Source organism: Chelonoidis abingdonii, chromosome 2 (genome assembly GCF_003597395.2).
Source record: "Chelonoidis abingdonii isolate Lonesome George chromosome 2, CheloAbing_2.0, whole genome shotgun sequence".
Taxonomy (NCBI): domain Eukaryota; kingdom Metazoa; phylum Chordata; order Testudines; family Testudinidae; genus Chelonoidis; species Chelonoidis abingdonii.
In genome coordinates, this window is record NC_133770.1 from 263,103,194 (window position 1) to 263,119,308 (window position 16,115).

General features: G+C 43.2%; 1 protein-coding gene across 1 annotated transcript in view; it reads right to left on the minus strand.

Annotated features, from left to right (window-relative positions):
* The window catches only part of RNF19A (ring finger protein 19A, RBR E3 ubiquitin protein ligase), a 108,039-nt gene extending 104,593 nt beyond the window's left edge, over positions 1-3,446 (minus strand). Inside the window, 1 exon segment of the mRNA XM_032801541.2 lies at positions 3,064-3,446. The gene's annotated coding sequence lies outside the window, so the exon portion shown is untranslated.
* Positions 3,447-16,115: the final 12,669 nt, after the last annotated feature.

The window sequence follows — 16,115 nt, forward strand, 5'->3', positions numbered from 1 at the left end:
GGCTATTAGCCAGGATGGGTAAGGAATGGTGTCCCTAGCCTCTGTTTGTCAGAGGATGGAGATGGATGGCAAGAGAGAGATCATTTGATCATTGCCTGTTAGGTTCACTCACTCTGGGGCACCTGGCATTGGCCACTGTCAGTAGACAGGATACTGCGCTACATGGACCTTTGGTCTGACCCTGTACGGCCGTTCTTATGTTCACTCAGGGACTAAGATAGACATACTTCATAAAGGTACACATTTACATCTGTCAAATGCCTTCCATCTTCCTGATCCACTGCTGTCATCACTAAATAGAAATTTAAGAATTCTGATGACTCTTGCATACAAGTTCTGCCACTCTGCATACAAGACACAGATATTTTTCAGTTCTCACTTCTAGAATTAATGACCAAACCTATCCTCATTTCTGCAAAGCTAAAAATGGCTGGAAATGCAGAGAGCTTAAGCCAGGCACTAGACTTCAAATCATTTAAAAGCAACAACTACTTTTTACCTTAATATTTATATTTTGTGCAAAAATAAAGAGTTTGAAAAAACATTAGAAATGTTTGCCAGATTTTTCTAATTTCAAGACTAATATATATTTTTTAAACATAAGCCTTTTTCTGTAGAACTGTAGTCCCAAAGAGCAGCAGCATTACTGCCTGTGCATGAGAAAGTGAAACGGACCTGTTTATTTTCATTTTCCAATCTGAATAAAATGCAAAACAGCATTAATTTTCAGGGAATACAGAAAACAAAATGCCTACATGTTTTCCTGATTTTTAACTGTATTTACACTTTCACAACTCAATAGGAGTAAAATTTATCAAAACAGTTCAGTCACATAGGGCCGTCATTTCTGAAGATGCAAATTAATTTTGTCAGTTTGTGCAATTTCCATTTTATATTTTACTCCCATTTGGATCCCTCCAATTTGATCTACAGGTCAGCTGACAAGACAGATCTCTTGAAAAAAGTGAATTAACACACTTATTTCTCAATCATACTACTAAACTGAAAAATCTTCCTTTGCAGTGGACAAAGTGAAAAGTAGCTCAACATATACTGAAATCCAGCCTTTCCACTGGCAGTAAAGTTTTAGAAGCTTTATTTGGAGGTGGGTGGGACAAAAGAAAAATATCCAGGGAAATAAAATAAGAAAATCTAAAGGTTCTGATTAGACACATCTGCAGCATTCCGACCTGCAATTCCCCACTCCTCAAATACACTTTGCCCTTTTCATGATTTTAACCTTGGTGATGATTAGCATCACATTTTGAGTAATAGCTGATATAAAACACTAATCAAAACCAATGCCCATCAAAACATTAATAGAAATGAAAGCTGTTGTGCCCACCATGTGGTAATCATCATATTGTATTAAGAATCCTCAAGAATACCAATGCCAATCTCCTCCCCTGCTTGTTTGCTCCATGCAGATACTAGCATTCTACATCTTGCTTCTTAAAACATAAGTGAAAGACATAGGAGGCTCCCTCAAGCAGAGCTGCCCCTTATGTCCTTATTTATGGGTGGAGCCCAGGGGATCCCGCCTTCAGACCTGCACTAGTTCAGGTCCCACAGTCATTTGGGTCTCAGAATTCCTACCTAGATATTTAATTTTAAGGTTATTTCCAGCTCTATTTTCCTACCCCAACCACACCCTCACCCACTAATTTTAAGGCTCCGTGGCTATGTCCACATCAGACTTTTTTGGGAACAATCTCCCACTCCTATATTATCACCATTGCAAACCCATCGGTAAAAATGCTAGCGTAGACAAGGCACCAAGGGGCATTAGCCACTTAACCACACTCCAAACAGGTCTACATGTTAAACATGCCAGCAGCAGCCGCCGCCCCTGGAGGCTTGTCTACACTAGCACTGCCCCCATTACACCACTGTACCAGGGGTGGATGATAGGTCTTAAGTAGATGTAATCCAGCCTCTTGTGGTGGGGCCATTAGTCTCTCTCCCGCTCTCCACCTGGGGTCACTTTTAAGGTTCAATTCGAAAGGCATGTTAGTTGCTGCTCCAGACCCATTTCTAGGTGGGGGTGCTTCAGGCTCCCCACAAGGACTCTGGGGGGGGTCCCCCTCTCCGCCTGGGGATTAACGGCCAATCGGGGCAAGGGGCTGATAATGTCTCCCCACCCGCTGGCCATTCCCAGGCCCCTCGCCCTACGGAGAGCCCCATCCCCCGCCTGCAGACCCTGACCCACCCCGTGCGGGGCCGCCGCGCCCCAGCTCGGCCCTGGCGGAGCTCCCGGCTGTGTGCGGCGAGGGAAGGGGACGCGCCCCCCTTGGCGCCGCAGCCCGGGCCCCCCCCCGCTGGCGGCCCGGCCGGGAGCTGGCGGGAGACAATGGACACGATGACTTCACCCGCCAGTAATGCGAGGAGCCGCCGCCGCCTCCGGCTGCCAGGACGCTGCTCCGCTGCCAGCGCCCGGGGGCAACGGAGATCCCGGCCGGGGTCTGGGGACGCGCTACCTGCCCAGCCTCTCACTCACCGACCCCGGCCCGAGGGGCCCTGCCCAGAGGCGGTTCCGCCCGCGCCTCCCCAGCGCTTTGGGCGGCTCCCTGCAGGGCACACCGCGGAGGCCGCGTCAGGGCAACTCCCCCCGCAGCAGGAACCCCTGCGGCCGCGCCAGGCCGGCCCCCGTACCTTTAACTCGGCAGCGGCAGCGCGACCCCGCTGCCCCCGGCCCCGCGCAGGAAGCGTCTGTGTGTGAGGCGGGAGGGGCGGGAGGCGGCGCTGCGGGACCGGGGCGGGCCGAGCTGGGCTGGTTGGTTTCCGAGCCCCCACCCCCACGCGCGGAACTCACCTCACACGCGGCGGGGCCCTGTGCCCTGAGGCCGCTCGTCCTGCCGCCCGGCTGCGGGCGGGGTAACATGAGCTGCTGGGGCTGGCTGTGTCCATGGCGAGCCAGCCCCTGACCCCCGCCACACACACATTAACAGCTTCACTGACTTCCCAGCTCGGTGACTTCTTGTCTGCCACCCCGCACAGCACAGGCCGCTTGCCACCCCCAGGCATTCAAAAGCCAGGAGCCCTTCTTCCCTCCCTCACACTTACCACTGGGTTCAAATCACCAGCCGCTAGAAAATACGCAGTTTGGGGGGTCCTTGTATTTGCCTGCTGGGTCTTGGGAGCCTACTTTGTCTTCTCAAGTCCGCACCCTCCTGCAACGAATAGGGCTACAAGCACCCTGATTTGTTAAAAACAAACGCTCACGACTCCAAGAGCTGGAGCTTTAAAGGAAAATAGCAAATATCCTGAGATCCATGATAAAAATCACAAGAGTTGGCAGCGCTCCTTGTCTTAAAGAAGGAAAAAGCCTGTGCATGCATCCATCTAGCACCACTCCCAGGCCGGCCCCACTTAGCACTCCTCCCAGCTTTTGGAACCAGAACACTGTCTTGTCCTGACTTGTCACCAGGTAGTAGCTTGTTGCTGTTTTGAGGCAGGCAGGTGACACAGCATTACTTCTCAATACCATAACACATACCGTGGTAACTGGTCCCACTAGATAAACTCCAAACAAGAAAGTGCTAACCCATTTAGGAGATTACAGCTCCCATCCCAGCATTTGATGCTCTGTCTCCAGCCAAGTAGTCTGGAGCTGCTTTGTAGAACTTCATAGGCTGCATTTTGGCCACTCCGGCAGTAACTGAAAAGAAAGGAGGAAAGGGAGCAGTTTACTTTATTTGCAAGAGGATTTAGGGCAATGTTATTGTTAATTTATGCAACCACTACTGAACTTGTGTGCAGGGACTTCACAGTCTTGCCTGCAGCAGCACCAACACAAAGTAATTATTTACTATTCTGTGGACTTCATATCCATTAAGATGTAAAAGTGCAGTGAGAAGAATGAACTATTGGAGCATTTCTGTAAGGAAACATTGTTGAGTGCTGATCCTTGAGGGGGCCACTTAGGGATCTGCTAGTGAAGGCAGGGGGCTGGACTCGCTGACCTTTCAGGGTCCCTTCCAGTTCTATGAGATAGGTATAGCTCCATATATTTTATTAGCACCAACTACATGCTGCAAAATACAGACTTTTCCTTCATTTCCATCCCTCATACTGTTGCTTCAAAAATAAACTTTCAAAATAATTCTAAAAAAGTCTTGTTTCTTCTTGCACAATTCCACAATCAGTGCAATGTTCTGTCAGCACTTGTTTTATGTTCCTATCAATCCTTGCAGAATTTAAAATCTGTCACTTCTCTGTACTTATTGCCAAACCCCTGATTCAAACCACTGTTCTCTCTTTTGGTTTATCGTAATCTCCTCCGGCTTCCCAGATTCCTACATTTGGCAACACAAGTAATCATCTGCCTCTTCTACCACATCACACCACGCAAGTTCCTTAACCAATACCCAGACTTTTTTCAGAAAAAGTTCAAATGCTTTTACCTCACTTTCAAGGCTCTGGTTAGCAATTCATCTGCCTACATCTCATCTGCCCACCCATTACATTCTGCATGTTGCCCATTCCCCTTGTCTCATTTATCTCTTCTCATACTGATCTTCATGCCTTCTTTCATGCTATTCCCTATGTCTGGAATTATAACCTCCATCAAATATGCTCACTTTCCTGCAAACCTGGCCTCACAACCCACTTATTTTTCTTTGTTTGCCACCACTGATCTCCACTCCTATACTATCATATTCCTCTACTTTTCTCTTACTTTATTCAGAGATATAATTCACTTTCAAGACAATTCACATTATCTAGGCTTTAACCCTCATCCTGCCTTTCTCTAGCCCTTCTTTATTCTATATATTCATCTTTTCCAGAATTGTTCTTTGCTTGGACCTTTCCTCCATGACTGTCCTTAAATACTGCAGTTAGAAATATTCTGTTCTGCATAGGTTTTTATACCATACTCACTGAGTGCCTTCCAGTAGGGCATTAAGAAACGTGACTATACATCTGTCACATGTTGTTTGTTCTCTCCTCTTTTCCCCAGAGAGAGAAGCGTGTGCAGTGGACTGTCTTGTTTTTGTAGGGTATTGGGTTTAGTGTTTGTTTGTTTTGGGTTGGGGGAATGGGATAGTTTTGGGGACTGTTTGTTTTAAAAATACATGTTGCTATGCGTTTATGTTACAGAAGGCAAGGTCAAAGTAATGCACCTTGCACTTGGAACAGAAAGTGGTGATGTTTATGATGGCCCTTAGTTCCTGGGAGAGTTCTTTAGTCTTGGACTGGCCCCTGAGAAAACTCCGTCTCCTGCACAAATGAGCTTTACATTTACTGTTGAGAGTTCCATTGTATCTGAGGAGCTTAGCTGTCAACTAAAGACTTCACTGCTGAGTTTTAGGAGGTTTTTTAGATATATTGGCCCAGGACATTGGGGGCCTTGAAGATAAGGACCAAGACCTTGAACTTGATTTGAAATTATCTGGGAAGTCAGTATAGACTCTACTGTAGAGAATGGAGGAGGGCAACCAGCTGTTCTTCATCCATGAGCTGATCTCATCCAGTCACCAGGACTGGCTCCAACTTTTTTGCCGCCTCAAGTGGCCAAAAAAAAAAAAAGCCGCAATCGGCAGCACTTCGGCGGCAGCTCTACCATCGCCGCTTCATTCTTGAGCAGCAATTCGGTGGAAGGTCCTTCTCTCCGAGAGGGACTGGGGGACCCACCGCCAAATTGCCAACAAAAAGCCATCCATGCTGCCCCTTTCTGCTGGCCACCCCAAGCACCTGCTTGCTGCGCTGGTGCCTGGAGCCGGCCCTGCCAGTCACTGGGTCATCTCAGTAGTAATGGTAGGGTCAACTGTGGTGAATATAAATTGTGTACATATAAATGGTTCAGCATGTTTTGTTTGTTTGTGGTGTTTTGGGTTTGGCTGTTTTGCTGTTGTTGTTGATTCTGTTTGTGGGGTTTTTTTGCTATAGGGACAAGACCACTCCTAATCATGACTATGTAAATAGGTTGGAGGGTCCTCCTTCCTCTTAGGTCTCTGTGTGAGTGTTAGAGAGACCAGAGAGAAGGAGGTTATGATGGTCAAGACAGGAGATGATGAGCTTTTTGACAAGAGTTCTGACTGTCTTAGCAGCAAGAACAAATCTTAGAAATGTTATGGTGGAAGGAAGGGAAAGATTTGGACACAGCCTGGGTATGTTTGCTAAGAGAAAATTGATTGAAGATGATTCAGTTATGGGCTGAGTAACAAGGATGATGATGGTAAAAAATTTTTAAAACAAAACCATCTTTGGCTTGGACAACTATACTTGACATTTCCACTTTTATATAATGAAATCATATCTATCCCGCTTACCATTCCAATAGTAATGCAGGAGGATGTTAAACAAAAGCTACTAAAGTTAGACATCTTTAAATCAACAGATCTTGATCATTTGCATCCAAGAGTTGTAAAAGAGCTTGGTGAGGAGTTTGCTGGATCGTTAATGTTGATTTTTTAATAACTCTTGGAACACCAGAGAAGTTCTAGAAGACTGGAAAAAAACTAATGTTGTGCCAATATTTTAAAAGAGTAAACCAGGGTAATTATAGGCCTGGCAGCCTGACAGCGATCGTAGGCAAAATAAATGAATGATTCAATTAGAATTAAAGGAGGATAGTATAATTAATGATATTTGTAGTAAAGAGAGAGAGCCTGAAGCATAGGCCTGGTGCAAGGCCTGAGGCCTGAACCAAAGTTAGCAAAAGTTATGCTCTGAGCAACAGTCACGGCCTGTCAAAATCATATGCTTGCCTGCAAGTCAGTGTCCGGTACACGAACTCAGCACCACTATTTCTAGCATTGCTAAAATACACTGAATATGTAAACACATTCCAGCAAGACAGCACAAGAACACCCCAACCTAGCATATGATAAAATGGTTTGACAAAAGTGATGAATACAGATATTTTGTCTGAAATATCAGGAGTAAAAGTACAAAGCCAGGTGGTAAATAGGGATATTTTGTCTGAAACATTATGAGAAAAGTACAAGGGGAGGTAACAAACATGTCATGAAACACATAAGCTGACACGTAAGTTGTTGATCCCAGATTGTTTGTGTCAGTCTATAAATGTTGGGATACCTCGCCTTAACCCTTCATCCAGCCTAGGGGGCAATGGAAAGTCTTGCCACTGACTGAGCTGTGTCCATTGTCACGGGCTTACATGTGCTAGTGTAACTGTAAGCATTGATCAGGGGAGCTTGGACCATGCTTTGTCGGCAATAAACCTGACCGAGTTCCTTCACTACTAAAACCGGTCTTGTGGTCTTATTGGGCAGTTCGATCAAGGTCCACTGTATGGGCTATCTAATCAGAGCCAGTGCAGAATGCAGAAAGAACACACACATGCAGATGAACATCTGACGACACCAATCAACATGGATTTATGTAAAATAGATTCTGTCAAACTAATGATATTTTTTTATGAGATTACAAGCATGGTTGATAAAGATGTTGATGTAATATAGTTAGACTTCTATAAGGCATTTGACTTCATACCACAAAACATTTTGATTGAAAAGCTGTAACAGTATAAAATCCACATAGAACACATTTAATAGATTTAAAAGTGGCTAACTGATAAGTCTCAAAATGTCATTGTAAACAGGGAATCATCACTGAGTGAGTTTGTTTTTAATGGGATCCCACAGGGACTAGTTCTTGGCCCTATGCTATTTAATGTTGTTTTTTAAATGACTTGGAAGAAAACAAAATCATCACTGACGAAGTCTGCAGATGACACAAAAATGGGGTGTAGGAGGTGGTGCTAAACAATGAAGAGAACAGATCATTGATATAGAGTGTTCTGGATCACCTGGTAAAATGGGCAGAAGCAGACAATATGCATTTTAATATAGCCAAGTGTAAAGATATACATCTAGGAACAAAGAATGAAGGCTATACTTGCAGGATGAGCTACTCTATCTTGGGAAGCACTATCTCTGGAAAAGACTAGGAAGTCATATTGAATAGGAGTAGGGTGGTTATATTACCTCTGCATTTGGGACTGGTGCAACCACTGCTGGAATATTGTGCTCACTTCTGCTGCCCACAATTAAAGAAGGATGTTTATAAACTGCAGAGGGTCCAGAAAAGAGCAGCAAGAATTATTAAAAGATTGCAAAATGTGCCTCATAGTGATAGACTCCAGGACATGGGCAGCGAGTATCACAGGCCTGGAGAGGCTAAGCCTCCACAAATAGCCAGACATGGCCCTGCCCATTCTATGCCCTGAGGCTCCCTCCTGCTTCCCGCTCTTCCCCTGTGGCCCCTGACCAGGCTACTCCTCTTCTATTAAGCGAGCTGGGGTTAGGGACTCGGGGCAGCTCGGGCTGGTGCTCGGGCTGCCTGGCGAAGGGGACACCCAGTGCTTTGGGATTGGAGGTGCTGAGGCCACTTGCTCAGTGCTCAGTGACTGGGGTCTCTAGGGCCACCCACCTGGCATTCTGGAGCCAGGGGCGTGGGCGCCGCCTGCCTGGTGCTCTGAGCTGGGGGCACTGGGGCTGTGCTGCCCGGGGCTGGGGGTGCTAGAGCTCTGCCACCTGGCACTCCATGGCTAGGGGTGCTGGGGCTACCTGCCTGGTAGTCCAGGGCTGAGGGCACTGGGGCCGCCTGCCCAGTGCTCTGGGACTTCAGGGGCTCGGGTTGGGGGAGCTAGGGCTGTGCTGCCTGGTGCTCCAGGACTGGGGATGCTGGGGCTGCCTGACCAGCAGACCAGGGCTGGGGGCACTCAGGTGGGCTGGCCAGGGCGGCCCAGGGCCCAGGGTGGGGGGCTCAGGGCTCCAGCGGGGGAGGAGGGATGAAAGGGTGGGGAAAGGCTGGGGTCTCAGGCAGAAGGGGTAGGGCTGGGGCCTAGCCTCCCCGAACGGGCGGTTCATGCGCCACTCCTGCTGAAGGAGCTCAATCTGTTTAGTTAATAGAATGAAGGTTAAGGGATGACTTGATCACAATTTATAAGTACCCATATGGGTAACAAAAAATTGGTAATAAGCTCTTAAATCTAGCCATCAGGGGTATAACACAGTCCAATGGCTGGGAGTTGAAGCTAGACAAATTCAGACTGGAAATAATGTGTAAATTTTTAACAGTGAGGGTAATTAATTACACTGCTCTATAGCCAAAATGCTTCTGAAATAAATGTAGTCAAACTTTACTAATTCTGGGTCACTGAGAACGAAAATGATGCTTAAAATTGTTGATTGGCTCTAGTCTAGCTGTTGGGCTCCAGACTACAGCAGTGGAATCTCCTGGCAGGTGATGTTAGGGTTTCCATATTCCGTGACCGTCAAAAGGATCTTGTCCCATTCTTCTTCATGGAAGGTGATCTTGTAGCCTGCAACAACATCGATGGTGTGATGGCAGCCCTCAACATCGTTCACGATCCAGATGAGTGGAGACTGTTCATTGATTCATCGAAGACGAGTCTTAAAGCTGTTTTGCTCCATAATGGCAATGTTTTGCCATCAATTCCAGTTGGTCATGCAGTCCATATGAAGGAAACCTATGACAACATGAAACAACTTTTGAGGTGCATAAACTATGACCAACATCAGTGGCAGCTTTGTGGCGATTTGAAGGTTGTTGCTCTCTTGCTTGGTCTGCAGACTGGATACACAAAGTACTGCTGTTTTCTCTGCGAATGGGATAGTCGTGCAAGAGATTCCCACTACATCAAGAAAGATTGGCCACTCCGACAGTCATTGGAGCCTGGGAGGAAAAGTGTTCAGCATCCACCACTTGTTGAATCAAGGAAGATTTTGTTACCACCCTTACACATCAAGCTGGATCTGATGAAGAACTTTGTCAAGGCCATTGACAAAACACAAGCAGCTTTCAAGTACCTCCGTGGAAAATTTCCAAGGTTAAGTGAAGCTAAGATAAAGGAAGGTGTCTTTGTTGGTCCTCAGATTCGTGAACTTCTTCGAGATGATGCATTTGACCATGCACTGCGTGGCAAGGAAAAGACGGCATGGAAAGCCTTCCAGTTAGTGGCAATAAATTTTCTCGGAAACAACAAGGCAGACAACTACAGGTTGTTGGTGGAAAACCTCCTCAAGGCATACAAAAGCCTTGGTTGCAACATGTCACTAAAGATACATTTTTTGCACTCTCATCTAGATTTTTTTCCACCGAACTGCGGAGCAGTGAGCGACGAGCACGGCGAGCGATTTCACCAGGACATTGCAACAATGGAGAAACGCTATCAGGGCAAATGGAGCCCATCAATGCTTGCAGACTATTGCTGGACAGTGACAAGAGATGCTCCATTTAATGAATACAAGAGACAAGCCAAGAAGCGCCGAGTAGACACTGAATAGGACTAAACTATGTACATAATAGTTTTTTGCCTTTTGTTTCATAATAAATTTTATTTATATAACCCTTTTGCTGATTTTTAAAGTGTTACATAAACAGGACAGGTGAAATATTATCATGTAAAGCAACCATAAACACATGAAAAGACCTAGGTTTACAATTTATGATTAAAACTCTACTATCTACACAATATACATAGACATAAAATGTAAAAACTTAAATATCTTAGAAACAGTAGCCAATCAGTTGTTTTAATTGTCATATTTGAATTCAGCACATCAAAATACATAATAAATACCAAATTTTATCTCTGAAGCAGACGACTTCTCAAATATTGTAGACCAGTGTTATTGGAACAATTTACTAATGGTTGCGGTGGATTCTCCATCACTGGCAATTTTTCAGTCAAGATTAGATGTTTGCTCTAGTTTAAACAGGAATTAATTCAGGGAAGTCTTATGACCAGTGTTATACAGGAAGCCAGATTAGATGATCACAATAGTCCCTTCTAGCTTTATACTGTAATCTGTGAATTTTATTGTACTATTTCATAAGTAGAATATTAAAGCTACACTAAGTCAGCACCCTATGCAAATGTAGATTATCTGAAAGATATTCTAAATTAAGAGCCGAAGGTTATCAATGTCATCTCCCTCCTCTTTTCTCCCAGCTTGGATAAGAAGCATTTTTCCTTCCCAGGCCTCTCTTTTTCTCTCCTTTTCTCATGTTTCTATTATGTTTTCCTTTCTACTCTATGATAGTGGTGCTGCATGTTAATGACTTTTCGGACTACACCAAGTGTTTCATTTTGAGGGTAATATTTTGGATTCTGAACAATCACTCTGTATTTTCTGCTAGCAGCTGAATTCAACTATCCAGTTAACGCAGGCTGAGTATTTCAGTTCTAGATGCTGTCTAGAAAGTGTTGTGAAAATAGATGCTAATCTGTTTTCAGAACTCATGTCTTGTCATTGAATATTACAAGTATGAGGTATTTCATTTCCACTTCATTAAAGGGTTTTGAAAGCTGACACTTTATCTTAATACTTCTCTTCCATCTCGTTCTGTAACAAACATAATAATAATTAATTAATTAAATCCTATGTATCACTCTAAACAAATGTTACTAGCTTCTGTGTATACTTTGTACAAAAATAACACCGTTTCTGCATTAAACTAATTTATCATTTGAGTATTTTTCTTAAAGTGCACTGGCTTCACTGACATCCCACTAGCCTCACAGCAGTGGCACCCCCTGGCTCCAAAGAGGTTTCTGAGCCTTCCAACTTTTTATTGTTCCTGATATCTCCAATTTCCTGATATCATCCACCCTTGCCACTTAGACATGATATGGATTTTTTTTAGCCTATAAATCAATGGTTGAGTTTTGGTTTTGGTTTGTTTTTTGTTCCTGTAGCCAGTAATTGCCATTTCCACTATCTGAATTTCTTAAAATGATTTGCTACTGGCGATGCAACCTACAGACTCATGTTCCCTGATCACCTCTCTTTCCCACCCATTTCCACGTTTTCCCCTTCAAGCCATACCTCTCCCCTCACCTTGTTATGGATCTTCTACTTCCCTTACTCTGTTTTCCTCTTTACCAAACTCCATAGGTTAAAAAAAAAAAAGTGTAAGCGTCCATCCTGCAAACACTTATGTTCATGATTTCTTTTCTGCATGCGTTATACAATAGAACTCAATGGGACTAGTTGTGTGCATAAAATTACTTATATGTCTAAGCATTTGCAGTATTAGGGCCTAAATAACTCACTTAGCTACCAGCATCTAGAAAGAAACAAGGAACTGCTATGATTTATACACAACATACGAGTACACCAACATAATCTTATTACTGTTACTCTTATTTTGCATCTCCCTTCCCTCTTGTTCTTTGTTCCAATAATTTGTTCTGTAATTTCTAACAAGTCTCTGATCTTTCAAAGACTTACATGATACAAACGCTGTAACAATTGTAGTGAGACTATGCAAATGCATAAAGTTAAGCATGTGTATCTTTTCAGGATCAGGACCCTTTGGTTGTAAACTCTCTAGGACAGGGACTATGCATGCTACTTGTCTATAAAACATTCTGCACATTTTCAATGCAGTATACATCATATCATTAATAATCATAGCAGATTTTTTGGGATTCCACAGCAGCTTAGTGGAAGCCCCATTGTGCTCTGCAAAAAGAGGGTGATACAGAGAGGATCAAACACAACAAATTCCTCAAAGTCTATGCCAAGCTATATTACAGGCCAAGAGAACCTTCCTATCAACCTCTTTTTGAAGCTGCCAAATCTGCCCCATGGAGATATCCAGTGTGGTAAAACCACTTCATCAATCCTGAGCACCTACAGTCTGCGGTACCTAGTTCGTGTCAACTGTACTGAACATAATAGACTAAAAAATATGCATACAGTATGAGGAAAAAATCTAGATGGTTTTTCTCAAAAGACGTCATCAGCTTGAAGCTAAAATCAAAACAGTGGTGAGCACACTAAAAATACCTAGAGAGATAGATTAGGGAAAACGGAAGTAGATTAGCTAGACAGAGCCCCTTCTTATCAATCATCAAGGATAAAAAGATACTAAACCATCTCGAAATAACAGTTGAAGGAGAAAAACTTTCAGGATTCTCCATGTACCAGAAAACACTAAGGATGAATATTTGCATCACATTTTCAAAAAATATTTTTTAAATCTTTGATATCTTAGTGCTAGACAGTATACCTGACCTACTCAATGTACACAAGTTGCACCAGGTTCCTCTAGTAGTCAGATGAGGAAAAAGAAAGAAATGGCAATTTAAGGGTTCTGGAACTGCATTCTTCAGAACATCCATGTCTCTGAAGAGGAAAAGTCACTTGAAAATGATCAAATATTTATTTCCAGATGTGAGTTTTCTTACTGAAGTTAAAAGGAAGGAACTTTTATCTAAGGGCCTCATCCCACATTGTTTACTATGGCAAAACTTCTATTGACTTCATTGTCTGAGTAATGACTTTATGTTTGGGCCTGCTATCTTGAGAATTAAATTCCACTGGAAAACCTAAATTTTTAGGGCTTACCTGCAGCAAATTTATGTATTAGAAAAACTGTTTGACTACTGGTGAATATCTGACTCCCAATGAGAGTGATGACTCTTTTTAGGAACATTTTTCAAGACACAATATATCCCTCTTAACTGACCTAAATCGCTGAGCTAAATATTTTCATTGTAATATTTATGTCAGGCTATGTAGCTTTTGAATTTAGGTTGAAAGTTCTGTTTTGTGCCGATTCTTTCCAACAGTTAATCATAAAGTTAGAGATGGAAAAGACTAGAGTAAATCATCCAGCTAATCTCCCTGCAAATGCCTATGTAAGCATTGTCTGAATGAGCTCTCTCCTGATATCTAATGATGCACTGGGGGAACAAACTTCAGGAGCAGACTATGTTTGCATAGACACACCTACTCTGCCTAGGTGCACAGTATGATGGAACTGATTTGCCAAAAATGATCCATTTTTGACTGGTTTTAGTTACAAATCACTCTAGTATTTGCATGCAGGGTTAATGAAATGTTGTTTTCCTTATTGTATGAGTAAAAGGCAGCAGAACTGAGATCCTGTACGGGGACTATGAAACAGCCCAGAGAGTGTGCTGGCCGACAGGTTCTCCACTACCTGCTGAAATCACTAAGAGCTGGGTTAAGTGGTGGAACCTCAGAACATGACATTCAGCAAGCAGTGGTGGCAGAGAAGCAGCAGCAAAAGAGAAACAGTCGCACTGCTTGATGGTCCCTCCCACCCCCAGGGGTGGGAGGTGTATGCACCTTTGAATCCTGTGTATCCACTAACCAAGGACAGCCAACAGTGAGTTGGGTGCAGCGGAGGGAAGGGGAGTGATGTGTTAAAGGGACATTCATTTGTCCAACTTGCCCATTGCAAGATGGGAAACTGAGGCACAGGACACTCTCCAACTTGCTATGGGGTTGGGTTTGCTTAGGGTCACATGCTTTAGAATGTACTTGTGGTGTTTTCCAAAATTAATGCTTCGTTTCCTTTCCCTTTTAATAACAGTTGTCTTGTGTTATACACAGACTCAATACTTGTGAGTAGGGAAGTATTGCCTCTTGGATGCGTCCCAGCATAGTGTTAAGTTTAGCTGATTACGGGGTGGGAGCTCCAGCCAGTTCTATTTTCTGTTGTTGAGAGAAACCCCTAAACACTGAACCCAGCCCTTGTTGCTACCGACTTCACCTGACAAAAGAGTTACACGTACAGTACATTTTCTAGTGATTTGTTCAGAAATATTACATTTGGTATATTCATTGCTTCTAACATTGAAATCCTATTTTGTTTTGAAAATTATGAACAGTCAGAGTTTTCTTGAAATGAAATATTTGAAATGAACAAAAAAGTTATGCCAGATTGTAAGATCACAGCATTTTCCAGCCAGATTCTTATGGCTTATGGATAAAACAGCACAACTATATAGGGAGGATAGGGATAGGATACAGAGGGACCTAGACAAATTAGAGGATTGGGCCAAAAGAAATCTGATGAGGTTCAACAAGGACAAGCGCAGTATGTATATATATAGATAGATAGATATAGATATATATATGCCAGAGTTAATATTATGTTTTTATTTCCTACTCTTCCTCTATTGAAATCAGTGGAGCTATGACGATTTACAGCTGCTGAGGATCTTCTCCCAAGTGTCTACAAGTCTTATATAAGAGTCCATCCTTCACTTGTCTTTCCAACCCAGGAATGAAGAGAACAGTCCCTATTACCTCTGTTTAGCCCGTTTATATTTACTTGGACCGATAACAGGTGCCCTTTCAGATCCTCAGCCTAATCAGTTATTTGTACTCTTGATTCTTTGTAGGAAGAAAATGACTCTTCTCGTAGCCCTGCTGGAGGAGAGGTTAAAAATCACTATTCTTTCACTAGTCTCTTTTTTTGCTAAAGTGAGTTTCCTGCAGAAGAGCTATTCCATCATTTACCCTTTTTAATGTAGTTCAAAGTTTTTTCCATTTGAAAGGGGACAGATTCCTTTCACTTTTAATGATGTCATTTAGTGTAAAGACCACTTGCTACTACTCCCTGCTCTCATATAAAGCCAGATACTCATAACATCATACTTAATTATGGACACTTTCTGAGGTAGAAAGAACGTTCTAGAAGAAAAGAGAACCAAGTAGCTGTTAAAGCAAGAGTAGCAATAAATCTTGTTGTTTGTTTTGCTTAATTCTGTTTCCATCCTAGCCCCCTCTTTATTTTTCTCCACTTGCTCACAACTTTCTGAAATTTCAATTTTCTTGGGTTGAAAGAGTCTATGCTTAGTCTCTACCCAAACGTGAAAATGTTTTTGGAAAGCTTGAGCAAAAGTGGTTCAAGTATGAGAAGAATGAGAAAGAAAAAATTTGCATAATAAAAAATGTTTTAAAAAACAGCTTTTTGATCAAAATAGCTGGTGGCAAGTTGAAAACTGTGAGGGAAATAGCCCTGGCCAAGGAAAGCACCTTGGCTTGTTCACAAGAAAACTGCTTTTAACCAAGTTATGAACCCTTGAAAATCATATCTTATGCAGGCCTAGGCAGAATCAAATTTGCCCTCCTCAGGGGATGAATTTCTGCTTAGGCACAGTTACCTCCATAGTACCTTGGACAACCACGCTTTCACTGAAATGAATCAACCCCCAATACTGTATGTGATAGATTATTTAGAGTCTGAATCATAGAAACCTAGAATATCAGCATTGGAAGGGACCTCAGGAGGTCATCTAGTCCAATCCCCTGCTCAAAGCAGGACCCATCCCCAACTAAATCATCCCAGCCAGGGCT